The sequence below is a fragment of the Arachis ipaensis genome, chromosome B03, assembly GCF_000816755.2.
Source record: "Arachis ipaensis cultivar K30076 chromosome B03, Araip1.1, whole genome shotgun sequence".
Taxonomy (NCBI): Eukaryota; Viridiplantae; Streptophyta; class Magnoliopsida; order Fabales; family Fabaceae; genus Arachis; species Arachis ipaensis.
Window position 1 is genome coordinate 19,003,940 of NC_029787.2, and position 14,204 is coordinate 19,018,143.

At 33.9% G+C, this 14,204-nt stretch overlaps 2 long non-coding RNA genes across 2 annotated transcripts; one reads left to right on the forward strand and one right to left on the reverse strand.

Moving 5' to 3' along the window:
- Positions 1,153-2,616, reverse strand: LOC110270016. The gene is made up of 3 exons (XR_002358967.1): positions 2,508-2,616; positions 1,390-1,615; positions 1,153-1,295 (listed from the first exon to the last, which is right to left on the reverse strand). It is a non-coding gene; the product is annotated as an uncharacterized LOC110270016 (long non-coding RNA).
- On the forward strand, positions 11,213-11,824 carry LOC110270015. Its single transcript, XR_002358966.1, has 3 exons — positions 11,213-11,282; positions 11,450-11,523; positions 11,635-11,824. It is a non-coding gene; the product is annotated as an uncharacterized LOC110270015 (long non-coding RNA).

Genomic DNA, 14,204 nt, shown 5'->3' on the forward strand with positions numbered 1-14,204 from the left:
GACTTACGCTTTGTTCCTCTTGACGTTGAAGTCCCACCTAATTGATTTGGTTGACTATGAAGACCACTTGGTGAATCTAAATTAGCAGGAAATGTTGGGGTATCATATCCCATATCAACATCTATGTCAGAAAATCCAACGTTTTCAAATGAGTCATTCAAATCAATGTGATCTCTAGCAATTTCTTGAATCTTTTCTCGTGACGTAGCAGCCCCTTTACCAGTAGCTCTATCAGCTCCGAACAACTCCTTCAAAGTATCATAATACTTAATTTGTATTTTTTTTTCATTTTTCTGCTTGTGATTTCTCCTACATAAACAAGTGTTGAAATTATTCGTTGACTAACTTCATCAATAGTATAAGTAATAACAGCAAAGTTTAAGATACCTTAATGAAGTCTTGCCACACTTCCTCTTCAGCTTCAAACTTTCTAGTTACAGGATTCCATGCAAATCTACTTAAGTGATGAAATAAGTCATATGTCTCAGCAAAATGATCTTTCAATGTCTTCATTCTATTCTTTATGTGATTCTTTGTTATGTGAGGGCCTATTGCTATGCTCAAAGTCTTCACAACATTGGCATATGCTTCAGTTGTCCACGAGCCATCATGCCTATTACCTTTCGATGCTTTCTCTGCTAATGCATTTAGCAAAACTTCATCCATATCATCAGACCATCTTAAATTGTCTTTTGAAGGTTGATTGGCTTCTGCTGTTTTATTTCCTTTATTCGGCATTATGTAACTTGTAACAATCCCATAAAAAATCCAATCAAATAATTCTGAGTGGAAACTATACATCCATATATATACATATTCACATATAAGAAACATAATCACCTATAATGATTGATACACATTTCACATTTCGAATGCAATGTTATCTCTTAACAACGATGCATGCCTATATTCCTCATTACGTGGTTGATTTGGTTGTGATCTATCTATGCTTTGTTCTTGTAGCAATTCTCGATCAACCGCATCAATTATAGACTGATCAACATCGACACCCATTAAAAAGTTAAGCAGTATGCAACATGCCAAAAAAATGTCTCGCATAGTTTCAAATGAATAATAAGGTTCTGTGTCGCCGGCTATAATTGGGAATCTTTTCCTTAAAACTCTGAAACATCTTTCGGTGACATTTCTTAATGAAGAATGTCGGTGGTTGAATAATTCTTTGGGATTTTGTAGCTCACGTACTGAATACTCTTTCAAGTGATACCGAACACCTCTATATGGTGTCAGTATCCCAGGCTTTAGCATAAATCCAGCATCGCCTAGATAATATTTTCCTACACCAGTTACACACACAAATTAAAGTATTATATACTGTGACTATGAATTTAACTTTATTTAAACGACCTCATAAATAACACTATCACAAACCTTCGGGTATTCGAAGTGGATGTTCCCTACTTAAAGCATCTTTCAAAATTCTAGAGTCAGAGGCAGTTCCTTCCCAACCAGCCAAGACATACGTGAATTTCATATCAAACCCACAGGCAGCTAAAATATTTTGTGTTGGATGATCTTTTCTTCCCCGAAAACGAGGGACTTCCACCCTTGATACCTTCACACGACTATGAGTTCCATCTATGGCTCCAATGCAGTCCTTGTTTCAAAAGTATATTGACATATTCACATAACAGTTTTGTAATTATTTCATACATAATTTCATAAATGACACTAACTAAATTAAAAGAGTTAGTACCTTAAAAAACAGATAGAATCGACTATTATTATGTATTTCATAAGGAACATCTTCACCAGATGGTTGCTTGAAGGACTCTCCCTCTAACGACAGAATAGCATGTAAGACATTGTGAAAGTGACGACTAATTGTCTCCCCTGAGCGGTGGAAGAAGAAAGACATGGTTCTATTTTTCACATTATGCCCTATAATATGTAAGAATTTAGCGACTTGCTCTTCAACGGTAGAGCGAATTGAATCCTTTACTCTACCAGTTCCTCTTAACTTTTGACATAACTGCCTAAACACTTCAGGGCCTATACGTATGACATCGCGGTATTTTTCAGACGTCAGTAACTATGTCATTAACTGCGTATGCCTATTTTCTCTTTTCAAGTTTTCGTAACTGATTTTCCTAGGCCTATATTGTGATAAAAATTCTAAAGAATACAACGTATGCACCGTAACATATGAAAGAGATGTGACACAAATATGTTGTCTCTTTTCTAACTCTTCCCTGATACGAGTTAAGATTTGTATTGGTTCAGAATGATACAGGTCAGTAGAAGTGACTTGATTTACTTGAAATCCTAAGTCAGGTATGACGTTCATTTTGTCTTCTACATTCGCATCCTCGATATTTTCACCATCCATCTATGAAAATATAACGTTTAGAGTGAACATATCAAACATAAACGTAACTAGAAAGTAACATATGTGGTCACGTTTTAGCAATTCATTTGTTGTGAAACAAAAAACTAAAACTAAAGCTTTATATAAAATTATGGTGTCACGTTACACAGTATAAAAATACCTTGTTATGAGGTACTTATCGCAAACTTGTAAATGCCAAACTCGATTCTAAAGCTCACTATCATAAATGATAAACAAAAACTGTAAATCACATGATATATTACTCAATGCATTGGATTAGTACCAAAATTCAATGGACTTAGCTACTAAAAGCACTTCATAATTTAGATGGCCAAAAACTAATTTAACCAACACAGCATTTTGTATATTATGTAAAAAAATAGTTGAAAATGCGTTGCACAAATGCTTTCTTGTGCAGATAAAAAAGGAAATAAAAGAAGGATATAATTAAGAAATCAAATCAATACAAAAAAAGGAAACAAATAAAAAAGAAAGTTAATAAATCAAACATGTATAAATGATTGTCATAACTGAGCAACATGTGTACATATTCTATGAATATTAAAATTTAAATTTGAAACTCCCAGCTCCTTAAAATTTTGTTTATTAATAATTATAGTATACTAATATCAGTATATAACACAAAAATTAATCTCTACTTTTAGACAATAAGAATATAATTAGAACTTATCAACGGTAATTATCATTACATACATATAGATTGAAATTTAACAAAATTAAATATAAAGTATGCAATTAAAATTTCTTAAACTTTTCAAGGAGGAAACATACTTTATCCATGATCAATTGAGAATAAATAGAAACATGTGTACTGTATAGCAGCCGGAAAACGAAACCAATTCAAAGGCTATCAAAAGCTCATAGATGTATGGCAGAATAGTCCCACAGCCAGCCTTGCAGCAGCAAAGTCTTCCCTAACAAAGAATGTTCTAAAACATGTTTTCCTTACTCAGGTAGGCTCCTGCCTTTAATTTGATGGCTGCACCATACTAACTTGTCCCTCTTTTTAAATAGTGTTTGTTTATTGACTGAGTAACCTTAAGTTAGAAATAAGTATACTATAGTATTAAATTGCTAACAGGAATTTTTTTTTACCAATTCAAGTTTTTTTTAGTGGCCTTGTTATTGTAGCTAAGTGTATACTATAGTATTAAATTGCTAGTACTACAAAAGGCTAAATAACCCTTCAAAATATTTAAGATTTACATCACGCTGCTAAAGTATTTGATTCAAAATATTGTTGCATTGAATACTCCAAATTAATAGTTATTTAGTCCCTTTTTTTTCGAATTCAAATAATTAAGTTTTAATTTTTGAATGACCTCATTTCCTAAGAAAGGTTTTGAAATGAATTTATGATGAACTTGAAATCTCAATTTATTATATTCATACTATGTTTTGCTATTTGTATCTTTTAACTATTGTGGGTATCTACATAACTATTTTCAGGAAAGTCAAAATTGAAGTTTGAAATGAGATCATACCAAGACACAGTAGAGAGCAAGATAAAGCATATAAATGATGATAGTCAATTGCTTGGATATTTTAAGGATAAGATAGCTAAAGAACAATTGAAATCAAAAGTTCTTGAACAGTCTTTATCTAGAATGACTGGAAAATTACGCATCACAATGGAAGAAAACCGTGTTATGAAGGAGCGTGTTAAAGAACATCACCTTCGTCTACCGGATACACGGATGAAGATGCGCTGGAGCTCTCACGATGACAACGAAGCTGCTAGTGATGTTGAGGACGATGGGAACTTGTAGTGGCTCTGTTGAAGATGCCGGCAAAATAGGAGAAGAGAAAATACTTACATCAATTTTTCAGAGAGTGTGGGTTAGGGATTTTGCTTTTTGTTACTGAAAGGGTAACTTTGGAATTTCAACGTTTAGCTTTCTCTTGTAGTTTTCTTTGCAGCATTGAGAAGAAAAAATTTGTATGGGTCCATGGTAATTTTTTTGTTTTCCATTCATTTTCCTCTCTGATCCAAACAATGGAAAATGGGCTTTTCCATCTATTTTCTACTCTTTCATTTTCTTTCCTTTCAAAATCTCTTATTCCAAACAATGTTCAACGGTCCACTCTTTACTTTTGCTAAAAAACATTCAAAAACTTTGGAATTTTAATCCCTCTAGTAGAGAGGTCTACTTGCAAACCTAGTTAGAGAAAGAAGACATAAAATATATATATAGTTGATGAGTTAATTTTATGTTAAAACCTGCATTTTTATACATTTGCTCAATAGTTTGTGTAATATTATATTCATAGGCTATCAAATGGATCAGAGTACGAGGAGTACGTATAAAGGTGATAATGGATAAAGTAGGGTAAGCTAGGGTTTGGATCCAATCCTAATCCTACCTGCGGGTTGAAATTTTTATATAAACTCAACTCTATTCTATCCATGGGTTGAGAATATCCCAACCTTAACCCTATTCGTTTTTAACCCGCGAGTACTCGACCCTACCCGTGGATTACCAAAAAGATGCAATATTATTATATAACTTGATGATAATTGAAAATAGAATTTATTTAAATTATCAATTAATGATTTTCTCTTAGTGGCTAAAGATATTTTGCATTTAGTGAGAGGTCCTTGTTTCAACATCCACTTGAAACATATTTATATATAAGTATATATAACATATACATATATAAGATGCGGGTTGGTCGGATAGGGTTGAGACTCAACCCGCACCCTACTTGACCCGCATGAGAATCCTACCCGCTGCAGATTGGGTGAGCAACCCTACTCGACCGGGTTGGATCGGGTTAGATATCCCGCGGGTAGGGTGCATGTTGCCACCCCCTAAGTACGTACTCTTTCAAATTGCTTTGTTAGGGTTTTTGCTATGTCCCAATGATTTTTTTTCTTTCTTTCTTTTCAACCTTAATTCTTTAATTATATTATTATTCTTCCAAATCTTTTTTTATCTAAATCCATTCCTTACAACTTTATCTCCTTCTTCCACTCTTTTTATTCTTCTTATCTTTCTCTCATTGTATCATTACATTCTCATTCGTATCATAAACTCAAAAGAAGAGAAAATCCACATCCGAACCCAAAGAGCATGGAAGAAGAGGAGAAATTGGTGTTTGTGACAGAGAAAGACTTCTCTAAAGGAATGGAGGCATGTATAGAGCTTGTGGCCAAGAAGATGTATGTTAAACAAGAGCTAACTGCTTATCAGATAGTGGAGAGTGTCAGCTGGTCAATGGCACCCTAAGACCCCATGAGAATGTTATCGTGAAATTGTCGGGATTTGGAGAGACCCTGACAGTTTACAACCTTAAAGGAATTATTCAATCGCACTCTCTCGAGTTGGTTTATTTTGTTAAACTAAAAACCAATCTCGATAGGTGAAAAAAAAAATTTAGGGCTTGTGGTTACTCTAATTGGCAAATTGTTGATCCTTCTGATAGTGCGAGTGGACTTGCATTGGCATGGAAGGAAGATTTTGTTGTTCAGATTTTTTGTTGTTCTGAGTTCTATATTGCTGCCTTGATAAAAGATGTCTCTCTTAACATTGAATGAAACTTTGTAGGCATTTATTTAAATTACAATGAGAATATTCGGCTATCTCAATTCCAAAAAATCTCTTTGGTGCTCTCCTAACTCCAAGGTAAATTGGTTATTGTTGGTGATTTCAATTCCATTATTGATCAATGTGAGAAACATGGTGGTAATCCTAAATCTCACTATTCTATTGCTGCCTTTAATTACTTTATTGGAGATAACTCGTTGATTGATTTGGGAATGGTAGGTAGATTATTTACTTGGAGTAATAGACGCAAGGAAGGTGAACTAATTCAGGAAAGGCTTGACAGAGTACTTGTTGATGAATCTTGGTCCCAATTATACTCTCATCCCACGGTCTTTAACTATCAGAGACAGGTTTTGATCACGCTACCTCCTTTTGGACACTAATTTCCAACCGGAGATATCAAGGAAGAGATTCAAGTTTCAATCCCGGTGGTGAAGAACAAATTCGTAACTTCATCAGCGAGGTTTGGAACTCAAATATAGAAGGTTCAGCAATGTTCAGATTATTTTACAAGCTTAAATTGGTTAGACACCGATGGATTTTCTGGAAAAAGAATAGCTCTACTAATTCCAAAAAAAATTCTATAGAAGTTATTGCTCTCTAGAACAAAAACAGGCATCAAGTATCATGGGAGATACTGAATTACTTGAGTTTGAATAGCGGCTTGAAAAAGCATATTTGGACGAGCAACTTTATTAGAAAGACAAATTTAGAATTAAATGGCTAAAGGAAGGAGACCAAAATACAAACTTCTTCCATCGGAAGTTTAAATCTAGAACCAAAAGAAATAAGATATGTCATTTACGGAGGGATAATGGGGATATGGCAACAACCAATGTTGATATTGCTAAAGTGGCTGAGGACTACTTTAAGAGTATTTTCACATCTTCTAATCAGGCGGATCCTGGGCCGTTTTTCATAGACTTCGAGTTTAAGGTTACAGCTAACATGAATCGCAGGCTTAGAAGACCTGTTTCTATGGAGGAGGTAAAAAGAACTACTTTTAGTATCCACCCTAAGAGTGCACCAGGAGAGGATGATATAACGGCTAAATTCTTCCAATTCTACTAGGATATAGTGGGAGAAGACGTATTCCGAGTTGTGAGGAGTTTCTTTGCTAGAGGTAGAATTTTGAAAAGTTTTAACCACACCAATATCTATCTAGTACCAAAGGTCCCAGATGCGATCAATATGACCCATATAAGACCCATCAGTTTATCCTCTGTTGTCTACAAAATTATTTCGAAGGTACTAGTCCACAGACTCCAAAAGTGTATGAACAAGATAATTAGACCTACTTAAAGTGCATTCTTCAAAGGTAGACTTATTTCTGATAACATTCTTATAGCATACGAATGTATGCACTACCTTAAACAAAAGAAGCAGAGCTTGGAATATGAAATGACACTCAAGCTTGATATGAGTAAAGCTTACGACAGGATGGAGTGGCATTTTTTATGGTTTATTATGGAGAAGTTGGGTTTTGAATTGAGATTCATTTACTGGATTCGTGAATTGTTGACAATTGTTTCTTACTCTATTGTTGTGGAAGGTCAACCCTATGATTTTTTTAAATCAAATAGAGGCATCTGTTAAGGTGATCCTCTATCCCCTTTTCTTTTCTTATTATGTGCAGAAGGACTTTCCTTCTTGCTACACAAAGCAGAGAAAAACAGTCTCATTTAAAAAATTCAGATAAACAGAAGATGCTCAACTATAAATCACTTGCTATTCGTTGATGATCCATTCTATTTGGTAAAGCCTCGAAAAATAGTTGTTCCTCTATTCAATAATTATTGGAATCTTATGAGAGTTTCAGTGGGTGAAGAGTTAACCTTAATAAATCGGCCATGTTCTTTAGTAATAACACTCCAAAGCTGATTAGAACCACCCTAGCAGCCCAGCTGAATATTTCTCACATAAGTGCACAAGATAAATATTTGAGTCTACCTTTCCTTGTCAACTGCTCTAAGAAAGCCACCTTCAACTCAATCAAAGATAAGGTTCTCAAAAGGACACAAAGATAGAAAAGGTGCTTGTTATCTAATAGAGGAAGATAGGTATTACTCTAAGTAGTTAATGAAGCCATACCAATATACACATTGTCATGTTTTAAACTTCCGAACAGCTTGCTAAATGAAATTTATAGTATTCTAATCCAGTTCTGGTGGGGGCAGCAAGATTCTAAAAGACGAATGTGTGCATTAGCTAGGATAAGGTGACTAGGCCTAAGAAAGAAGGCGGGCTTAGTTTCAAAGATCTTAGGACTCAAAACCTGGCTCTTTTGGGTAAATACACTACAAAAAAAGGTTATAAAACGACATTAAAATTAAGGCATTCTCATAAAAATGCCATAATATCTATGAATTACGGTGGTTTATGTGGCTGCCATAATTCAACTTTAGTTAGCGGCAATTTTTTTATGATTCTGGCGGTTTTGACCGCCATTATGTTTTAAACCAGTTTTAAAAAATTTAACTTCTCTGATCCATGTCTAATTGCAAATGAGAGTGAGAGCAGTATAGTGCGTCTGTACATGTAAGAGTTGTGTTGGTGTGGTAGAATTTGAAAACGATATCGCTGCTGCTCTGCGAGCTTCTCCTCCATCGATCTCTCCTCCATGAATGATTCTCCCCCTTCGTTGATGTCACCTCCATCAATGCTTCTCCTCCGATGGCATATATGCTTCCATTGATGCGATCTGCGAGGTATTTTATTAGTTTCGGTTCTTCGAGCTTCTCTTCTCCTCATTGACCTTATTTTGTTTAATTTCAAGTTTTGATTGTTCTATGCTAACTTTTGCTACTTATTTTATTTAATGCCAGGTTTTGAATTTTTTTCCTTGTTCAATTTATTTTTAGGTCAGAAATTGGGGATTATTAGAAGAAATTGAGTAAGTTCTTCACCGAATTTCTTCGTAATTATAGGATTAAGTAAAATCATGTGAATACTTATTTTCTCCTGGTATTACGTACACTGTGAACTACATATATTTTCTTCTTTATGTTTTCTATTTGTAGAAAATTTTTTTAAGGAATTTACTAAAGTTATTATACTTTTTAATTTTGAAAGCGTGGAGTGATTAAAGTCTCAACCAAATTATTTGAAATCCTATTAACATTCTCGTAGAAATGCCATTTTTGGTATGCAAAGATGTTTGGTAGCATTGGGTCAGAGAGCCAGAAACAGCAAAACACATGAAGGGACTGAAATACACTTTCTCAATGCACATATTAGAAGGAAGAATACTTGTGTGTCTGTCTCAGTGTCAAGTTGCACCCTATCCCTTGTCTCAAATGCAGCCTAGTAAAGAACATTCCATATTTGAATAAATGCATTTGGAATAAAACAATTTCCACACGATCAAATCCTTTTTATATAACTATCCTTTACAAAGCCCACCGCTCCTACTGCCCAATGTTCAATTCCTCAGCCTATTCCTTGCTAACCCGTAAATGGTTAGCAATACCTCTAGTTCAAGATCAAAATATGACCAATCAGCACTATTTTCTGAGCCTCAAGCATAGATGAAAAAAGGAAATTTAGGATTCTTAAGAACTCAGCATTCTCTATGGAAACATCTGACGGTTTGCTACTGATTTTGTAGGGAATATGAATTTGTTCCACTTTCTTGTTAATGGATATATCAACCGTTAGATATAATTTACTCACCAATTTGAATGATGATATCATAGAAAGTCACATAAGGTGAAATTGTCTTGAATTGGCTGAAATCTTCTCTTTCATTGTCTATATGTTCACTAAAGGTTGCTCCCAACCTCATCTTGTTAGCAGGTAGTATACCATGTCCTACTTTGTTATCTTTGGTTTCTCCTGCACTTACAAAAGAATTCTTTCATGAAAACTTAAAATATACAAAAGAAAAGGAAAAAAGATCTTGTGCATATTCTACAATAGAAATATGACAACCATGAAATATGCTAAATAGAGCATAATTTTGATACATCTATATTGATCTTCTTATTTTATTGATACTGATTTTCTAGTTGTTCATGAATTACTAATTGGACTTTTTCCTTTGTAAAGCTTTTAGGCCTTATACAGCTGCAAGTGAGAGAATTGAGAGGAACTAATCATGCTAATTATATTGCAATAGTGATGTTAATTGGAATTTCAAATGTTGAAAAGTCAGCTCTTGCCCATTCCTTGCATCAAGTGGGAGAATTAGTGCAGTAGGTATTTAAATTTAAAATTTTCTTACCATTTTGATGTAGAGTAGTTGACATGCTCAACTTTTGAAAAATACAAGTTGATGTGTATTTTGTAGTTTGATGAGTTCTATCTTGTAAATTTATTCCCTATGGAAAAATTCACTTTATAGAAAAAGGAAAGTTGAGGTATGCAACTGTGAGTCCAAAACCTGGGGAGACTAAAGACATAAGAAGTTTTAAGGTTAGCTATGTGTTTTATCCCTACAGTTTGTATAATATTTTAATATTTTTGTAGAATTACATAGTTGTAAAACTCTATAATAGTTTTATTTCATTCAATATTTCGTACTTCTATTTTTTGACTTCCTAAATAAATTTATTCTTTTATAAGTGATAAGGAGAAAGAGGACCGCGATGGAGAAGTTTATTAAGATTCGCTTGCAACAGTCTTTTTTTCTGCTTTTGTTTTAGGAAATTTGTTTCTTCGATTACGATAGATAGATGAAATTCTTTACTGGAGTCGATATATGAATTCATCAATGCACAAGTTTAGAAGAATGTGCTAGTTTTAGTCTTTCGTGATTCAACTATGGTCAAAAGATTTTGAGATGTTGTTCTGTTTTTAGTACATTTTAGTACAACTGATTCTTGCTAACTTTGGGTGATCAATTTTGTTCTTGTGACAGATACATTATCAAACTACTGGCCCAGAGATATGGAAAGGTTCGGAAGGAAAAGTCGACATGCTTGTATGCGGGATAGGTACTGGTGGTACCATCACTGGTGCAGGGAAATATCTAAAAGAGAAGAATTCCAACATAAAGGTTAGCTGTTCTTTAGATACATTTGCAGAAGATAATTTTTGCTATAATCATGGTGTTATTTTCTTGTTATCATTTTTTTTTTTGACTTTTGGTAGTTGATTGGTGTGGAACTAACTGAAAGTCCAGTGCTCTCAATAGGAAAACCTGCTGAGTTACAATCTCTTTTGTGATAATGACTTTCTTGTATTTTTTTAAAAAAAAGGTTATTTATTTATTAGAAGTCCTCAGGGTTAAGGTCCACAACTTTATTTTTAGTACCCAGTGATTTGCAATTTGTCATTATTAATGTGTAGGTCCACACAAGATCCATGGTGGTGCAGGCTTTGTCCCTAGTGTATAGGAAGTCAATCTTCTCGATGAAATCATTCAAGTAAGCTTTATTCAAGAGTTGATAAAATGTTGTGATTCATGAATACCTTTTAGTAGTATTTGTCTTAAAAGTTACACGAGCATTCAATATGTTTGAATTGGGAATAAGACTAAAAAAATGATACATTTTATGTTTTGTTAACTTTTGAGATATGTTTAAATTGGCAGATATCAAGTGAAGAAGCTATAGAAACTGCAAAGCAACTTATGCTTAAAGAAGGCCTGTTTGTAAGTTCCCCAATGTATGTGTATTAGTGTTCTGTTGTGACACTTGTAATTTATTAACTTTATTGTTGACGCTGAACCTGTTGATTTTGAGAATAATGGAATTCTCTGGCTCCCTCCTGAACCAGAAGATGCAGAAGATGAGCGAGAAACTTTTTTTTGTTGATGAAGATGATGAAGACAATGACCGGAATGGGAATGCCATTGGTGAGTGGGGATATCTGCGCAATTCAAACAGTTTTGGAAGTGGAGAGCATCGCCACAAGGATAGGACAAGTGAGGAGCAGATGAAGGTAATGAAGAATGTAGTGGATGGACCTTTTAGGGCATTGGTGGCTCAACTGTTACAGGTCGAAAACCTACCTGTTAAAGACAATGGTGAAAACGTTTGGATGAAAATAATTAAAGGCTAATCAAAGGTTGGTGTCTATTTCTTCCCTCATACATATATATAATTTTGAGATTTGTTTTACCAACCCCACCCATGCCAATCATAGGGATCACAGATAACTGAGGTTTACTGTTGTCACTTATTATTTTGAGTAAGGCTTGTTGATAATCCTTCCTGCCATATATATTCCCCTCCACCAGAGATGTGGATGCTCTCCATGCCAAGTTATTGTCCTTGGGAATCACTTTCAGACCAAGGAAATCCTTTTGTTTTTCAAGAAATTCTATCCTTCTAACCACCCATTCCATCTAAAATGAATGGATTTTCAGAAAAGATAAGAGAACAAAGATTGTAGGGTAGTGAACAATTAACACGGGAATTTTCATTATTATCCATCTAAGAGTGCACGTCTGCATCCTCCATCGAAGTTCGTTCACGTGTTGCTTTGGGTTACCGGAGACACACACACACACACACACACACAGAGAGAGAGAGAGAGAGAGAGAGAGAGAGAGATGACTGACCACTAGAAGAAGAAGATATTAACTATTACAGGGAGAAGAAAAACATTTAGTAATAATGCACTGTATGTGTTTGTTATTTTGCTTCTTAGAAATTGGAATCATTTAAATATATTTTGTTGTCCAGTTGTTGCAGCTAAATCTTTAGCTCTGACCCTGCAAGCGTCTTGCAATTTAAAAGATTCAAAAGAACTTTTTGAAAGGTTATTCCAATATTATTAATTTGTTATATCCTTGGATTTAACTTTCGCTATTTCTGGAATCCTGTTATATTTCAACCTGCAGATGTCTAAATACGCGGAAAATCTTACTTCCTGAGAGCTGAGGTAACTTTTGTTTCAATGTCCTACATGCTGCATTTGTGACAAAGAAACAGTTAATTATCCTGCTGAGATTTCTATAAATGAATATATTCCTATATGTATCTCCAGTATTCAACTATAATTCAAATTTGTAAAGTTTGTTTTTGGATTTTATGTTAGGATAACTAGTTAGCATTTAGCCCTTTAGGTTGCTTCATTTTATTCCTCTCATTCTGATTTTCCTATATCTGAGTAGCAAATTAACCAATGCTGTTCACTTGTGTATTTAAAAAATATCTGACTGTGCATTTAATGTATTCTCTTATGCATGTTCTTTTGATAGTTAAAGAGACTTAAAGAAGAGTGTGAACTCAAAAACCATAAGATACAAGAGTAACAACAGAAAATTGAAGAAGTTGGTTTGTAGCAAAGGAGGAAGCTTCTAAGTCCAAAGCAGCAAAAGAGGTCATAAAAGCTTTGGCTGTAAGGGTAAGTTTTCTTATATTGTTTTTGTTTTGTTCATTTACACAAAGGCTTCCGTACAAAAAACATATGTTGTAGTAGTCCTTATGATATGGCCTTAACATTATATTAATTATCACCACTGCATCTTCATATAAATAATTTCAATTTATAACAGTCGGCTTGATAGAAATTCTCTGACAGGAGAGGTTCCTACAAATCTTTGTAAGAGATGAGTTTGGATAATGAAGTTGGAGTGTTGGAGCAAGAAACAAAGATGTTGGAACAAGTTTCCGGGATGAAACTCACACAAGAGACCAAGAAACTAAGGTAGGCTTGTTTTAAAGTTAATTACAAAAGGAGAAAACTTTTGGCCTCCAAATCTTATTCATCATCACTTAGCTAAGCTACTTGTCTTGTATATTCATATTCTAAGTAGTAAAAACCACACTTATTAGATGGTTTAAATACATTATTAGATATTAACATAGTTTAGGAAACTGGATGGTAGATTTAACTGATTAGTGTTTATTGCAATGCTTGTATTTTGGTAAGTTTAGTAAGACAAGGTTTTGTATAAGAGTTATTACTTTTGATTTTCAATAATAAAAAAAATATATATTATATTAATATTTTATTTATGAGTTATATAATATTTCATTTATGGATTATGATTTTTTGCTATTGTGAAATTTTAATCACAAAATTATTTATTTAACGCGATAAAAATAACAGTAAAAATTATTTTTTTAAACGATAAAAAATATCACTGTCAAGGTATAACGGCGGTTCAAAAATGTCATTTTAACCAACCAAAACGCTACTGTCAGGGTAAAATGGCGGTTCAAACCGCCATTTTAACCTATCCAAAAACCGTCATTTTAATCTTGGAAATAACGACGGTTTGAACTGCCATTTTAACCAACCAAAACGCCACTCTGTCCGGGTAATAATGGCGGTTCAAACCGCCTTTTAACCTATCCAAGAACCGTCATTTTAACACTGGAAATAACGGCGGTTTT